This window comes from Dermacentor silvarum, chromosome 5 (genome assembly GCF_013339745.2).
Source record: "Dermacentor silvarum isolate Dsil-2018 chromosome 5, BIME_Dsil_1.4, whole genome shotgun sequence".
Lineage (NCBI taxonomy): Eukaryota > Metazoa > Arthropoda > Arachnida > Ixodida > Ixodidae > Dermacentor > Dermacentor silvarum.
Window position 1 is genome coordinate 103,530,846 of NC_051158.1, and position 16,291 is coordinate 103,547,136.

Consider the following 16,291-nt stretch of genomic DNA (forward strand, 5'->3'; position numbering starts at 1 on the left):
AATTCAGTTTATACTGTCTCAATCCACTTTCATAAAAATTATTCTATCTTGATCCATTTTTCTAAACCGATATTCTAGTTAACATTAAGATGAAAAATGGAGCTGGACAGGCCATATAATGCGCAGGATGGATAACCGATGGACCTTTAGAGTTACAGCATAGATACCAAGACAAGGGAAGCGCTGTCGAGGACGGCAGAATACTAGGTGGGGTGATGAAGTTACGAAATTTGCCGGCACAAATTGGAATCAGCTAGCGCAAGAGTGGTTATAACAGATCGCAGGGAGAGGACTTCGTCCTGCAGTGGACATGAATATAGGCTGATGATGACGATTAATGCAATTTTGGTTGTGGGCACGGCGTCCATTCAACGCTGGGGCTGGTTGGCGTAGGATTTCGCAAAGCGAGCCGGAGCAGGTCCAGCGCCAGCAACGTTGCGTCAGCAGTTGCTCAAGAGGTTTTTTTTTTTTGCAATAAGATGTTGACGCTGAACGCTTCCCAAATTTTTGCTTCATGGGACATATAACGTTTTCGTCATAATATGCTGAGAATTGCAGTGCACTAGCGTGAACTCAAAGTCTCGCCGATTTAGTAGAGTTATCGGGACAACTGTAAATGATTGGAGGAAGAAAATGTGCTTCTGACCTCCTTCAATTCTAATGAGGAACCCGTGTTAGCTGTTCAGAAGAATTGCTACTTTCCTGAAGGTACCGACAAGGCACTCATCACGCTCTCTATCTAGGATATATTTTTGCGCAGTTTGAAATGTTTGTTTTTCTTGAATGAAGGCTCTTATCAATGTGTTTTCAGTTTACTGCTTAAAAGAAGTTACCAATTAACCGAAGAACAGAATTTCTCTGCAATATGAAGCAGAAAAGGCGGTGCAGTCAAAAAAATGTCACAGTTTCGCCCTAAGGGCGAAGCAATGAATGCGATAGCAACACAGCAATGTCATATGAAGTAAGGTGAGCGGCTTTGCTAGCAATATGAATTGTAGTAAACAAGAGCTGATTAAGTAAGCAGGTGTGCTGCGGCGTAAGTAGACCGACATGATGACCAAGACTCGATGACCACGAGAAGGCGCGTGTGAAACGGTGGTGTTGATGAGAAGCGCTTCCCGTGGGCAGCGCGTGCGAAGGGACACACCTGTAGCGCTGCACTGCCGATCCGGGCAGCATTGCATGTGTAGCGTGCGTTGGAAAATGTGGCCCGACTATTACTAACTGAATGAACAAGCGTGGTGTGAGCGCGCACAAACAAACATGAATAGATCACACTGAATGACTGCAGACAACGACCGTCAAAACTCTGGCAGCAAGCGGATACGCCGCAGCGGCGAAGGTACCTGTGGTCTATCGCTTCAACGGAAACTGAGCGGCGAATGCACGCGGCGCATAAAGGTCAGAGCCGTGTGGAGATAGGAGACGGTGCGAACGAGCGACGAGCGCGGTTGTTGGCAGAGTGGAAGTGCCCCCCCCCCCCCCCCCGCTTCCTCCGGCGCTGGCTTCCCGCTTCCTTGCTTGCGCGTGGGAGCTTGAGTGCGTTCGCTCTCCGTGATAGCGCGCGCCCCGCACGCTTCCGCTCGGGCATACGGCACGCGGCGAAGATTTTATCTATAGGGACCCTCACGGCGACGACCACGGCAGAAATCCGGTTGAAGTGTCCATATAATTGCTATCGCAATAATAAATGGTGCTGAATGCGCACGTAATTTGCCACGCGTGGCGAACCTCTACCAAAAACACAACGAGTGACGCTCGCAATCTGAGACAGCTGTCCATCGTCTGCAGCCGTCACTTGTTGCAATTAAAAGCTACTGTCGTACTATGAGTTGAATCTATTAAAGGATGTGAAAGATTCCGTAAGAGCAAATTTAGTGACAAAATTAGTGAAGACACATCTCCAAGCCCCGAAATATTGGTTATATAAATAATGGCGGAATTTCTCTTTACGGTAGACCGACATGCAAACTTATTCATTCACTCCTGAATGTAAGTCATGCTTTAGAATGGCAAGGAGGCGTCGAAGCCGCTGCTTTTTCAGGCCGTAAGACCCTGGCCGTTCTCGCAAATGAAAATTAGCCATTTATGCAGCGGATAAGTGCAGCGAACAACACTTGTGTGGGAATGCCATATTAAAGCACAGTTCCTTGGGTACTCCTAATTTAAATATAATCCTCATCACCAGTCTACATTTATGTCCACTGGAGGATAAAGGCCTCTGCCAGCGATCTCCAATTACCACTGTCTTCATCGACGAGATAAAGAAATGCTTTGGCGATTCGCTTTCGAAAAAGAAAAAAAGACTGAGCAGATACTTTCACGACGAGCACAGTTACCGAGAGAGACGTGTACTACCTATATTAAAGAAATCCTGAAGCTTTGCGGAATTCTGAACGTAAACATGTCGGAGGAAGACAAGGTCGAATACCTACTCAAGGGAATTGCCAAAGATGTATACACGTTTTTTTTTTATCTCTAAGGAAGACCTCACTACCCCATCCGACTTAGGTCGGCACTTTCGTACGTTCGACGCTCTGAAAACACACCGCATTCTTCCATAGTTTGGTCGGCTGTACAACGAGACCAACATAGCAAGTGTGGACATACATGCCTCGAACGGCCTGTCTGATGTGTTACGGCGAGTAATCAGAGATGAATTGGCTCATTTTCAAGACCCACATGCCAACTGCATGTGCCACTAATGCTCCGTTGATGATCGCTACTTGGAGGTGCCGGCGGCCTAGAGCACCATGACCCAGCCACAAGCAACGAGTTTCGGAGGTCGACATGACAGCCTCAACGTGGGCCTCCCGTCTACAATTCTCCTTGGAGGTTGGTGCCCAATATCAATAAAAATCACAGCTCACCTCTGTGCTACAGCTGCGGGGCTCATGGACACATCGCAGGGTATTGTCACAGTCGCCCACTGCTTGCTCGGCGAGATCGCGCATATCCTCTTCACATGCAAGAAGCTACATACTGGCAACCATGCGTGCTTTTCCTCCTGCAACATCGAGTCTATACTTACACGCCAAGGAATGGCTCCCCAGTGTCCGACCGCAGCCTGACTCCACCGCCGACTTAAACCCATCGATTGCCATCTGAGGTCCACGTCGCCTCTCGCCTACGCCGCGCCAGCTGGGAAACTAGCTGGTGCGACCGATGGAGGAGAGGTCGCGGAACGGTCACTTGTTCAAATGCCTCTGTCTGTCAGCATGGTAAAAAACAAAGTGTGTCTTTGTGTCGATGGTATAAATAATGTGGCTTTGTCACTTGTTCAAATGTCTCTGTCTGTCGTCATGGTAAAAAAACAAAGTGTGTTTGTGCCGATGGTATCAATAATGTGGCTTTAGTAGATACTGGTGCTTCTGTGTCTGTGATGCTTCTTTCAAGAATCTCCTAGCACCGAACGTGATGTTTGCTTGTGATGGAAATACCACGTATCGTGGAGTTGGCGGTGAACTGTTACGTCCTGTCGGGAGTATGTTCTGTTGTGATAACCTTTGGTTGGGAAGGCCATTTCGAACCGAATTTCTTGTACTAGCACGTGCCCCGCATGACAGAATTCTTGGTATTAACTTTTTACCAGAGTGTGGAGCAAAATTAGGCTGCAGGGCTGGTGAAAGTTTCCTCAGCAACAATACCAGACAACCCGTGCTAGATGACATTTCATCCGATCATAAAGAAGTAATATCCGTGTCCACTGATGTACCTTTGCCTGTGCAGACGGTAATGTTCATCCCTGTGACCTCGTCCCGCATCCGTGCTGGTTCCTGCTGTCGATTAATTGAAGCCGAATACGCCAAAACTCTAAAGAAGAAACTACTTGTCCCTCGGTCACTTATCGAAGTTGTTGTGCTTGTATTTGGACGGTGAATGTGTCCTCCGAGTAAGTTATCCTGCCTATTTGACCGACGGTAGAACGCATTGAACGCAACTTCTATGGACGCCAACTCCCTACTCAGTGGTGAGCTTGCGTCCTGCAATTCAAACTCACCTCTTCTACATTTAGGAGCATGGTTTCTATCGCGCCCGCTTCCCACCAACAAGCGCTCCAAGAGCTCCTTGCCCGGTATGCGTCAGGCGTCTGCACTTACCACCACACTCCCGCGTACACCCCCGCATCAATAGTGGCCAGCGTCGCCACTACGACAGAAGCCGTAACACGTTTCTCCTGCCGAGCGCAAAGTGGCCACCGAACAAGTTACAGACATGCTAGAGAAAGGTATCTTCCAGGGGTCGAATAGTCCCTGGGCGGAACCAGTTATATTGGTCATAAAAAGTATGATTCTTGGCGATTCTGCGTCGACTGAAGACGCCTAAACGCAGTGAGGAAGAAGGAAGCGCATCCTCCCCAAGTACATATAACGCGTGTGACTGTTTACATTCTACCTCGTACTTCTCCTCTGTCGATCTGTGCTCAGGCTATTGGCAGATACCGATGGACCCGCCAGACAAGGAGAAGACTGTCTTCGTAACGCCGGATGGACTCTTTTAGTTTACCGTAATGCATTTTCGTTTGGGTAATGTTCAGGCGACATTCGAATGGTTCATGGGCACAATCCTGCGGGCTTCGATGGGAAATATGTATGTGTTACCTGGACGATGTTGCCATTTACGGCAAGAGATTTCACGAGCACAACCAACGACTCGAAGTTGCGCTTGACTGTATACGGCGATCTGGACTTATTTTAAACTCGAAAAAGTGCCACTTTGGCAAGCGTCAGACGCTTGTTTTGGGTTGCCTCATCGACAAAGAAGGCATCTGCCCAACCCCCAGAAGCTTACAGCAGTTCCTGACTTTAATCAGCCGAAGACGGTGAAAGACCTATGCAGCTTATTAGAAGTATGCTGGTACTTTCGCCGTTTCATTGAGTTCTTTGCACGCCTAGCTTATCTGCTGACGTCGCTACTTCACAAGGACACACCGTTTATATGGACTACTGAGTGTGAGTCTGCATTCTGTCAACTAAAATTTCTGCTAACCTCAGCTTCAATTTTGCGCCACCTTGATGCAGTGGCCCCAACAGAGCTTCACATCGATTCTATAGTGGTCAAAGTGTTGGAGCAAAACTCGTACAAATACATGACCGACGCCAACAAGTAATCGCCTACGCAAGCCGTACTATTACGAAAGCTGAGCGGAATTACACCGTAACAGGAATGCCTGGCGGTAGTCTTCGCCACCGACAGGATTCGACCACACTGGTACGGCCACCACTTCACGATAGTGATAGACCATCATATCTCGGCTACGCGATCCATTACCATTACGCGATCTATCTAGCCGATTAGCTCGGTGGTCATTACGGCTTCAAGAATACGACTGTTCTATTACATACAAGAGTGATCGCTGTCACACCGATGCTGGCTATTTCTATCGCATTCCGTCAGCAAGCACGCGAGATATGTACGATGACTTAGATGAATACCGTATTGCCATTTCCGCTGAGTTTCCTAATGTCTCCGCCTTGTGGCGTGAGCAACAGCATAACCCGTCAATTCAAACTATTTTTGAAATCGCTCGGTCCCCAGCACGAGGCTCACCTTCATTATTTTTTACGATTGATTGTAGAAGAGGAATAAGTCAACTGAATGTGCTCCACTTCTGCTCGCGGTTCCCCAGAGATTGAGGCCTATTATTGTTCAAGCCATGGACGATGACATAATTCCAAGGCACCTTGCCTTTGCTCGAACGTACCACCGACTGAGCCAGCGTTTCCACTGGCTCAAGCTCCGGAAGAAGATAAAGCAATACGTTTCCTGCTGTGCCATTGGCATTTGTCAACATAATAAGCAGTGAACAAGGCCTCCTGCGGGTTCCTTGCAGCCAGTTAAACCGCCAACCTTATCTTTTGAAGAGGTGGTGTCGACTTGCTAGATCCCTTCCTCAAGTATATATACTACCGGGCGTCGCTGGATTAGTGTTCGTGTGTGTGTGTGGACAATTTCACCGGGTATACAGAGACGGCAGCGCTCGCTTCCCCTGCAGCAGCTGATGCTTCATCGTTCTTTCTGTACTCCGTCACTCTCCAACACGATGCTCCACGCATTGTGATTAGTGATCATGGACGGCAGTTCACAGCGACAGTTGTTGAAGAACTACTACATCTTTCATTCCATTCCATTCCTTTATTTCAGCATTCATCTTTAAATGTACATATGCTAGGACAGGAGCAAAAAGCCCCTATTTTAGGCGGCTTGACAAAGCCGCTTAAAATAGCAGCTTTGTCGCTAGTGGATATGTGGATATGTAGGAGCGTTCATTGCACGGTCCTACAAAGGGTTTGGATGCATGTTACAAGCGATCAACACTGCTGAGAACATGTTAAAGAGGGGCACCATTGCACGCCCCTACATAGGGATTGGATGTACGTTACAAGAGATCACGATTGCTGTGAACACCTTAGTGAGAGGCGCGGTTACACGCTCCTGCATGGGGTTTGGATGTTCGTTTCAAGCGATCATGACTGCTTATAAAACCTTAAGGAGGGGCGCCATTGCACGTTCCTATATATGGTTTGTATGTACGTTGCAAGCGATCACGACTGCTAATAACACCTTAGGCAGGGGCTACATTGTATCCTCTTATCTATTATTTGGATGTACGTTTTTAAGCGATCACGACTGCTGTGAACACCTTGGTGAGGGGCTCAATGGCACACTCCTATATATGGTTTGGATGTGCGTTGCAAGCGATTACGACTGCTGCTAAAACCTTTGTGAGTGACTTCACTGCACGCTCCTGAATATGGTTTAGAGTAAGCCTTAAGCGATCACGACTGCTGAGAACACTTTAGTGAGGGACTTCATAGCACGCTCTTATATATTGTTTGGATGTAAGTGTCAAGCGATCATGCCTGCTGAGAACACCTTAGGGAGGAGCCCCATTGCACCCTCCTCTATATTATTTGGATGTACATTGGAAGCGATCACGACAGCTGATGAAACCTTAGTGAGGAACATCATTGTACGCTCCTGAATATGGTTTGAATGTAAGATTTAAGCAATCAGGACTGCTGATAACACTTTAGAGAGGGGCTGCATTGCACGTTCCTTTATATTATTTGGATGTAAATTTCAAGCAATCACGACTGCTGAGAACACCTTAGTGATTGACTCCATTGCACGCTCCCATATATGGTTTGGATGTTAGTTTCAAGCGATCACGACTGCTGAGGACTTCTTAGGGACGAGCTCCATTACAGAGTTCTACATATGGTTTGGATGTGCGTTGCAAACGATCACGACTGCTGATAACACCTTAGTAAGGGGCTCCATCGCACACTCCTATACAGGGTGTCGCAGCTATAATGCAACATGATTTTAAAAAAGTGTAACTGCGTCACGCGAAGCAAACCTAGTGCGTATTGTTTCTAGTACAGTGGAGTAGCCGCCAGTACGTCTTTGGTTACTGAGATGTTATTAAATAATTGTAATTATTTATCTAACTCGAGAAGTACTGTCCTAGTTATCAAAGTCTGAATGAGAAAGTTGTAGACCAACATGAAAAACTCCCGATACAGCTCTCTGTTGCTCAATACGTGCTACATAAAAGTTTTTCTGAGCATGAAAGAAGCCCGCGAATACACGTAAAGTGCATTAAGTGGCTAGTCGTGCGGAAACTCTGCGTGTATTCGCAGGCTTCTCCACTGCATGCTCCTAAATATGGTTTAGATGTTAGTTTGAATCGATCATGACTGCTGAAAAAAACCTTAGTGACAGGCTCCATTGCACACTCCTATATATGGTTTGGATCTAAGTTTCAAGCGATCGCGACCGCAGAGAACAGCGCTTGGATGGAAGTTTCAAGCGATCGCGACTGCTGAAAACACCTTAGGGAGGGGTTCCATTACTACCTCCTTTATATGATTTCGATGTACGTTTTTAAGGAATCAAGACTGCTGAGAACACCTTAGCAAAGGGCTCCATTAAAAGCTCCTATATATCATTTGGGTGTACGTTGCAAGCGATCATGACTGCTGAGAACACCTTAGTGAGACACTCCATTGCATGCTCTATATATGCTTTGCTTTTCGTTTGCAGGAATCATGACTGCTGAGAACACCTTAATGAGGGGCTAAATTGCATACCTGTACGTATGGTTTGAATATACATTACAAGTGATCACGACCGCTGAGAACACCTTAGTGAGGGGCTCTTTGGAACACTCCTATATGTTTTGGATGTGCTTTGCAACGGATCACTAGTGATAACACCTTAGTGAGCGACTACACTGCACTCACCAATATACAGTTTGAATTTAAGTTTCAAGTGATCACGACTGCTGATGACACCTTAGTAAGGGGCTGCATGGCATGTTCCTTTATATTATTTGCATCCAAATTTCAAGCGATCACGACTGCTGAGAACATCTTAGTGATGGGCTCCGTTGCACGCTCCTATATATGGTTTGGATGCAAGTTTCAAGCGATCACGACTGCTGAGATCACCTTAGTCAGGAACTTCATTGCACGCACCTATATATGATTTGGATGTAATTTTCAAGCGATCACGACTGCTGTTAACACCTTAGTGAGGGACTTCATTGCACGCTCCTATATATGGTTTGGATGCACGTTTCAAGCGATCACGGCTGCTGATGACACCTTAGTCAGGGGCTGCATCGCATGTTCCTTTATATTATTTGCATCCAAATTTCAAGCGATCATGACTGCTGAGAACACCTTAAATGAGGGGCTAAATTGCATACCTGTATATATGGTTTGAATGTACATTACAAGTGATCACGACTGTTGAAAACACCTTAGTGAGGCACTCCTTTGCATACTCTATATAAGGTTTGGCTGTTCGTTTGCAGCGATCATGACAGCTGACAACACCTTAGTGAGGACCTCCGTTGCACGCTCCTATATATGGTTTGGATGCAAGTTTCAAGCGATCACGACTGCTGAGATCACCTTAGTCAGGAACTTCATTGCACGCACCTATTTATGATTCGGATGTAATCTTCAAGCGATCACGACTGCTGTAAACACCATAGTGAGAGACTCCATTGCACGCTCCTATATATGGTTTGGATGTACGTTTCAAGCGATCACGGCTGCTGATGACACCTTAGTGAGGGGCTGCGTCGCATGTTCCTTTATATTATTTGCATCCAAACTTCAAGCGATCACGACTGCTGAGAACATCTTAGTGATATCAGGGCTCCGTTGCACCCCCCAATATATAGTTTGGATGTAAGTTTCAAGCGATCATGACTGCTGAGAACACCTTACTGAAGGGCTCCATTGCATACCCCTATATGTGGTTTGAATGTACGTTGCAAGCGATCATGACTGCTGAGAACACATTAGTGAGGGGATTCATTGCACACCTATATATGGTTTGGATGGGCGTTGCAACCGATCGCGACTGGTGATAAAACCTTAGTGAGGGACTCCATTGCACGCTCCTGAATATGGTTTGGAGCTTTAAGCTTTAAGCTTTGAGCGATCACGACTGCTCAGCACACTTTAGTGAGGGACTTCATAGCACGCTCTTATATATTGTTTGGATGTAAGTGTCAAGCGATCATGCCTGCTGAGAACACCTTAGGGAGGAGCCCCATTGCACCCTCCACTATAATTTTTGGATGTACGTTGGAAACGATCACGGCAGCTGATGAAACCTTAGTGAGGAACATCATTGCACACTCCTGAGTATGGTTTGAATGTAAGCTTTGAGCAATCAGGACTGCTGATAACACTTTAGTGAGGGGATGCATTGCACGTTCCTTTATATTATATGGATGTAAATTTCAAGCGACCACGCCTGCTGATAACACCTTAGTAAGGCACTGCAGTGCACGTTCTAATATAATATTGTATGTAAATTTCAAGTGATCAGGACGGCTGAGAACACTTAAGTGATGGACTCCGTTGCACGCTCTTATATACGGTTAGGATGTTAGTTTCCAGCGATCACGACTGCTGAGAACACCCAAGTGAGGGGCTCCATTGCTAGCTCCTACATATGATTTGGATGTATGTTTCTAGCGATCACGACTGCTGACAACACCTTACTGAAGGGTTCCATTGCATACCCCTATATGTGGTGTGAATGTACGTTGCAAGCGATCATGACTGCTGAGAACACTTTAGTGAGGGGACTCATTGCACACTCCTATATATGGTTTGGATGTGCAATGCGAACGATCACGACTGCTGATACCACCTTATTGAGGGACTCCATTGCACGCTCCTGAATATGGCTTGGGTGTAAGCTTTAGGCGATCAAGACTGCTGATATCACCTTAGTGACGGGCTGCATTGCAGGTTCCATTATATTAGTGCATGTCAATTTCAAGCGATCAGGACCGCTGAGAACACTTTAGTGATGGGCTCCATTGCACGCTCCTATATATGGTTTGGATGTAAATTTCAAGCGATCACGACTGCTGAAAACACCTTAGTGAGGGACTCCACTGCATGCTTTATATATTGTTTGGCTGTTCGTTTGCAGCGATCATGACTGATGAGAACACCTTAATGAGGGGCTCCATTGCACATTACTATTTATGGTTTGGATGTAAGTTTCAAGGGATCACGACTGCTGAGAACATCTTAGGGAGGAGCTTCATTGCGCACTGCTATATTTGGTTTGGATGTTCGTTGCAATCGATCATGACTGCTGAGTACACATAAGTGAGGGGCTCCATTGCATACAAGCTATAGATGGTTTGAATGTACATTACAAGTGATCGCGACTGCTGAAAACACCTTAGTGTTTTCTCCATTGCGTAGCTCCATTGCATCATCTATATATGCTTTGGCTGTTCGTTTGCAGCGATCATGACTGCTGAGAATACCTTAATGAGGGGCGCCATTGCACACTCCAATATATGGTTTGGATGTAAGTTTCAAGGGATCACGACTGCTGAAAACATCTTAGGGAGGAGCTTGATTGTGCACTCCTATATTTGGTTTGGATGCACGTTGCAAGCGATCATGACTGCAGAGAACACCTAAGTGAGGGGCTCCATTGCTAGCTCCTACATATGATTTGGATGTAAGTTTAAAGCCATCACGACTGCTGTAAACTCCGTAGTGAGGGACTACATTGCACGCACCAATATATAGTTTGGATGTAAGTTTCAAGTGACCGCTGAGAACCCCATTTGGATGGAAGTTTTAAGCGATCACGACTGCTGAGAACACCTTAGGGAGGGGTGCCATTACACCCTCTTTTATATAATTTGGATGTAAGTTTTTAAGCAATCAAGACTGCTGAGAACACCTCAGCAAAGGGCTCCGATAAACTCTCCTATGTATCATTTGGAAGTACGTTGAAAGCGTTCACGACTGCTGATAACGCCTTAGAGACGGGCACCATTGCATCCTCCTTTATATTATTTGGAGATAAGTTTTTAAGCGATCGCCACTGCTGAGAACACCTCAGGGAGGGGCTCGATTGCAAACTCATTTATGAGGTTTAGATGTACGTTGCAAGCCATCACGACTGCTGAGAACAACTTAGGGGCTCCATTCCACACTACTACATTGGGTTTAGATGTACGCTACGAGCGATCATGACTGCTGAAAACGACTTAGTGAGGGGCTTCAGTGCACGCTCCTTTATATTATTTTGGCGTAAGCTTCCAGCGATCACGGCTAGTGAGAACACCTTAGTGGCGGCTTCCATTGCACGTTCCTTTATATTATTTGCATGTAAATTTCTAGCGATCACGACTGCTGAGCACACCTTCGTGATGGGCTCCGTTGACCGCTCCAATATATGGTTTCGATGTTAGTTTCAAGCGATCACCACGGCTGAGAACATCTAATGGAGGAGCGCCATTGCACATTCCGATACATGGTTTGAATGTACATTACAACTGATCACGACTGCTCAAAACACATTGGTGAGGGGCTCCATTGCATCTTCCCAACTATATTTGGATGTACGTTTTTAAGCCATCACGACTGCCGAAAACTCCTTAGTGAGGGACTGCACTTCACGAACCAATACATAGTTTGGAGGTAAGTTTCAAGCGATCTTGACTGCCAGAGCACCTTAGTGAAGGGCTCAATTGCACACCCCTATATATGGTTTGGATGTGCGTTGCAAACGATCACAACTGCTGATAACACCATAGTGAGGGACTCCATTGCACGCTCATGAATATCGTTTGGATGTAAGTTTCAAGGGATTACGACTGCTGATAACACCATAGTAAGGCACTGCATGGCACATTCTATTATATTATTGTATGTAAATTTCAAGCGATCCGGACGGCTGAGAACACTTAAGTGATGGACTCCGTTGCACGCTCCTATATATGGTTTGGATGTTAGTTTCCAGCGATCACGACTGCTGAGAACACCTAAGTGAGGGGCTCCATTGCTAGCTCCTACATATGATTTGGATATATGTTTCTAGCGATCACGACTGCTGGCAACACCTTACTGAAGGGTTCCATTGCATACCCCTATATGTGGTGTGAATGTACGTTGCAAGCGATAATGACTGCTGAGAACACTTTAGTGAGGGAACTCATTGCACACTACTATATATGGTTTGGATGTGCAATGCGAATGATCACGACTGCTGATACCACCTTATTGAGGGACTCCATTGCACGCTCCTGAATATGGTTCGGATGTAAGCTTTAGGCGATCACGACTGCTGAAAACACCTTAGTGAGGGACTTCATTGCATGCTCTATATATGGTTTGGCTGTTCGTTTGTAGCGATCATGACTGATGAGAACACCTTAATGAGGGGCTCTATTGCACACTCCTATATATGGATTGGATGTAAGTTTCAAGGGATCACGACTGCTGAGAACATCTTAGGGAGGAGCTTCATTGCGCACTGCTATATTTGGTTTGGATGTTCGTTGCAATCGATCATGACTGCTGAGAACACATAAGTGAGGGGCTCTATTGCTAGCTCCTACATATGATTTCGATGTAAGTTTCAAGCGATCATGACTGCTGAGAACACGTTAGTGAGGGGCCCCAGTAAAAACTCCTATATTTGGTTTGGATGTGCGCTGCAACCGATCACGACTGCTGATAACACCTTAGTGAGGGACTCCATTGCACGCTCCTGAATGTGGTTTAGATTTAAGCTTTAAGCGACCACGCCTGCTGATAACACCTTAGTGAGGGGCTGCATTGCATGTTCCTTTATTTTATTTGCATGTAAACTTCAAGCGATCACGACTGCGGAGAACCCCTTAGTGATGTGCTCCGTTGCACGCTCCTATATATGGTTTTGATGTTAGTTTCAAGCGATCATCATGGCAGAGAACACCTTCGGGAGCAGCACCATTGCCGACTCTAATGTATGGTTTGGATGTAAGTTTCAAGCGATCATGACTGCTGAGGACACCTTAGTTAGGGGCTCCATTGCATACAAACAATAGATGGTTGGAATGTACATTACAAGTGATTGCGACTGCTGAAAACACCTTAGTGTTTTCTCCATTGCGTAGCTCCATTGCATGCTCTATATATGGTTTGGCTGTTCTGTTGCAGCGATCATGACTGCTGAGAATACCTTAATGAGGGGCTCCATTGCACACTCCTATATATGGTTTGGATGTAAGTTTCAAGGGATCACGACTGCTGAAAACATCATAGGGAGGAGCTTCATTGCGCACTCCTATATTTGGTTTGGATGTAAGTTTAAAGCAATCACGACTGCTGAGAACACCTCAGCAAAGGGCTCCAATAAACTCTTCTATATATCATTTGGAATTACGTTGAAAGCGATCACGACTGCTGATAACGCCTTAGAGACGGGCACCATTGCATCCGCCTTTATATTATTACAATATTATTATTACTTTACTCCTGCATTGGGTTTGGATGTACGCTACGAGCGATCATGACTGCTGAGAACGACTTAGTGAGGGGCTCCGTTGCACGCTCGTATATATGGTTTTGATGTTAGTTTCAATCGATCACCATGGCTGAGAACATCTTAGCGAGCAGCACTATTGCCGACTCTAATATATGGTTTGGATGTACATTTCAAGTGATTATGACTGCTGGTAAGACCATAGTGACGGGCTGCATTGCACGTTCCTTTATATAATTTGCATGTAAATTTCAAGCAATCACGACTGCTGAGAACACCACGTGATGGGCTCCGTTGCACGCTCCTATATATGGTTTCGATGTTATTTTCAAGCGATTACCATGGCTGAGAACATCTTAGGGAGGAGCGCCCTTGTACACTCCTATACATGGTTTGAATGTGCATTACAACTGATCACGACTGCTCAAACACCTTAGTGAGGGACTCCATCGCATGCTCTATGTATGGTTTGGATGTTAGTTTGAAGCGATCATGATTGCTGAGAACACCTTAGCGAGGGGCTCCATTGCACACTTCTATATATGGTTTGGATGTAAGTTTCAAGTGATTACGGCAGCTGAGAACACCTTATTGATGGGTTTCATTGCACGCTCCTATATATGGTTTGCATTCAAGTTTCAAGCGATCGTGATTTCAGAGAACAACTTAGTAAGGGACTCCATTGCACGCACCTATTTATGGTTTGGACGTACGTTTCAAGCGATCACGACTGCTGAGAGCATCTTAGTGATGGGCTTCGTTGCACGCTCCTATATATGGCTTGGATGTACATGGCAAGCGATCATGACTGCTGAGAACACCTTAATAAGGGGCTAAATTACATGCCTGTATATATGGTTTGAATGCACATTACAAGGTATGACGACTGTTGAGAACACCTAAGTGAGGGGCTCCATTGCTAGCTCCTACATATGATTTGGATGTAAGTTTCAAGCGATCACGACTGCTGTAAACTCCATAGCGAGGGACTACATTGCACTCATCAATATATAGTGGATGTAAGTTTCAAGCGATCGCTACCACTGAGAACCCCGTTTGGATGGAAGTTTCAAGCGATCACGACTGCTGAGAACACCTTAGGGAGGGGTGCCAATACACCCTCCTTTATATGATTTGGATGTAAGTATTTAAGCAATCAAGACGGCTGAGAACAACTCAGCAAAGTGCTCCAATAAACTCTCCTATATATTATTTGGAAGTACGTTGAAAGTGATCGCGACTGTCGATAACACCTTAGAGACGGGCACCATTGCATCCTCCTTTATATTATTTGGAGGTAAGTTTTTAAGCAATCGCCACTGCTGAGAACACCTTAGTGAGGGGCTCGATTGGAAACTCCTTTATATGGTTTATATGTACGTTGCAAGCCGTCACGACTGCTGAGAACACCTTAGGAGCTCCATTTTACACTCCTACATTGGGTTTGGATGTACGCTACGAGCGATCATGACTGCTGAGGACGACTTAGTGACGGGCTTCAGTGCACGCTCCTTTATATTATTTGGGCGTAAGGTTCAAGCGATCACGACTGGTGAGAACACCTTTGTGGCGGGCTCCGTTGACTGCTCCAATATATGGTTTCGATGTTAGTTTCAAGCGACCACCACGGCGGAGAACATCTTATGCAGGAGCGCCATTGCACACTCCGATACATGGTTTGAATGTACAACTGATCACGACTGCTCAAAACACCTTAGTGAGGGGCTACATTGCACCTTCCCAACTATATATGGGTGTAAGTTTTTAAGCCATCACGACTGCCGAAAACTGCTTAGTGAGGGACAACATTTCACGAACCAATATACAGTTTGGAGGTAAGTTTCAAGCGATCTTGACTGCTGAGAACACTTTAGTGAAGGGCTCTATTGGACACCCCTATATGTGGTTTGAATGTACATTGCAAGCGATCATGACGGCTGAGAACACCTTAGAGACGGGCTCCATTGCACACTCCTATATATTGTCACTACTAAAGAAGACAATGAAGGGAGGGACTAGAGCGCAAGCATCTCGCCCTCCGAAAAAGATAAAGTTGGCGCGGACAATTATTGTTGGGCCTTGAATATAGAGCCTGTGTTTGATGTCGCACCACCGTCATTCTGTGTGCCATTCTTCGCATCTTGCGACACTGGTGGAAGTGCTGGGTAGTCCCTGATGCCCGTAAATCCTGTGAGGAATGCAACGCCCAGTTCAAACCCGCAATCAGTTCCTGCAGTGGACATTCCTGTCCACCGCTACAGTCGTCGACTGCGGGGCCTCAGCCCAGAGGTAATCTTCTAGGAGAACTCCCCACCAACCGGACCTCTACCTAACGAGATGGCAACAGCAGGACCTTCTCAGGTGACTTTGCAGCATCCTCAGGCTCCCGAGACATTCCATGGTGATGTTTTCGAGGACGTCGAAGAGTGGCTCGCGCAATACGAGCGAGTCGCCAAGGCGAATCGGTGGACTGCAG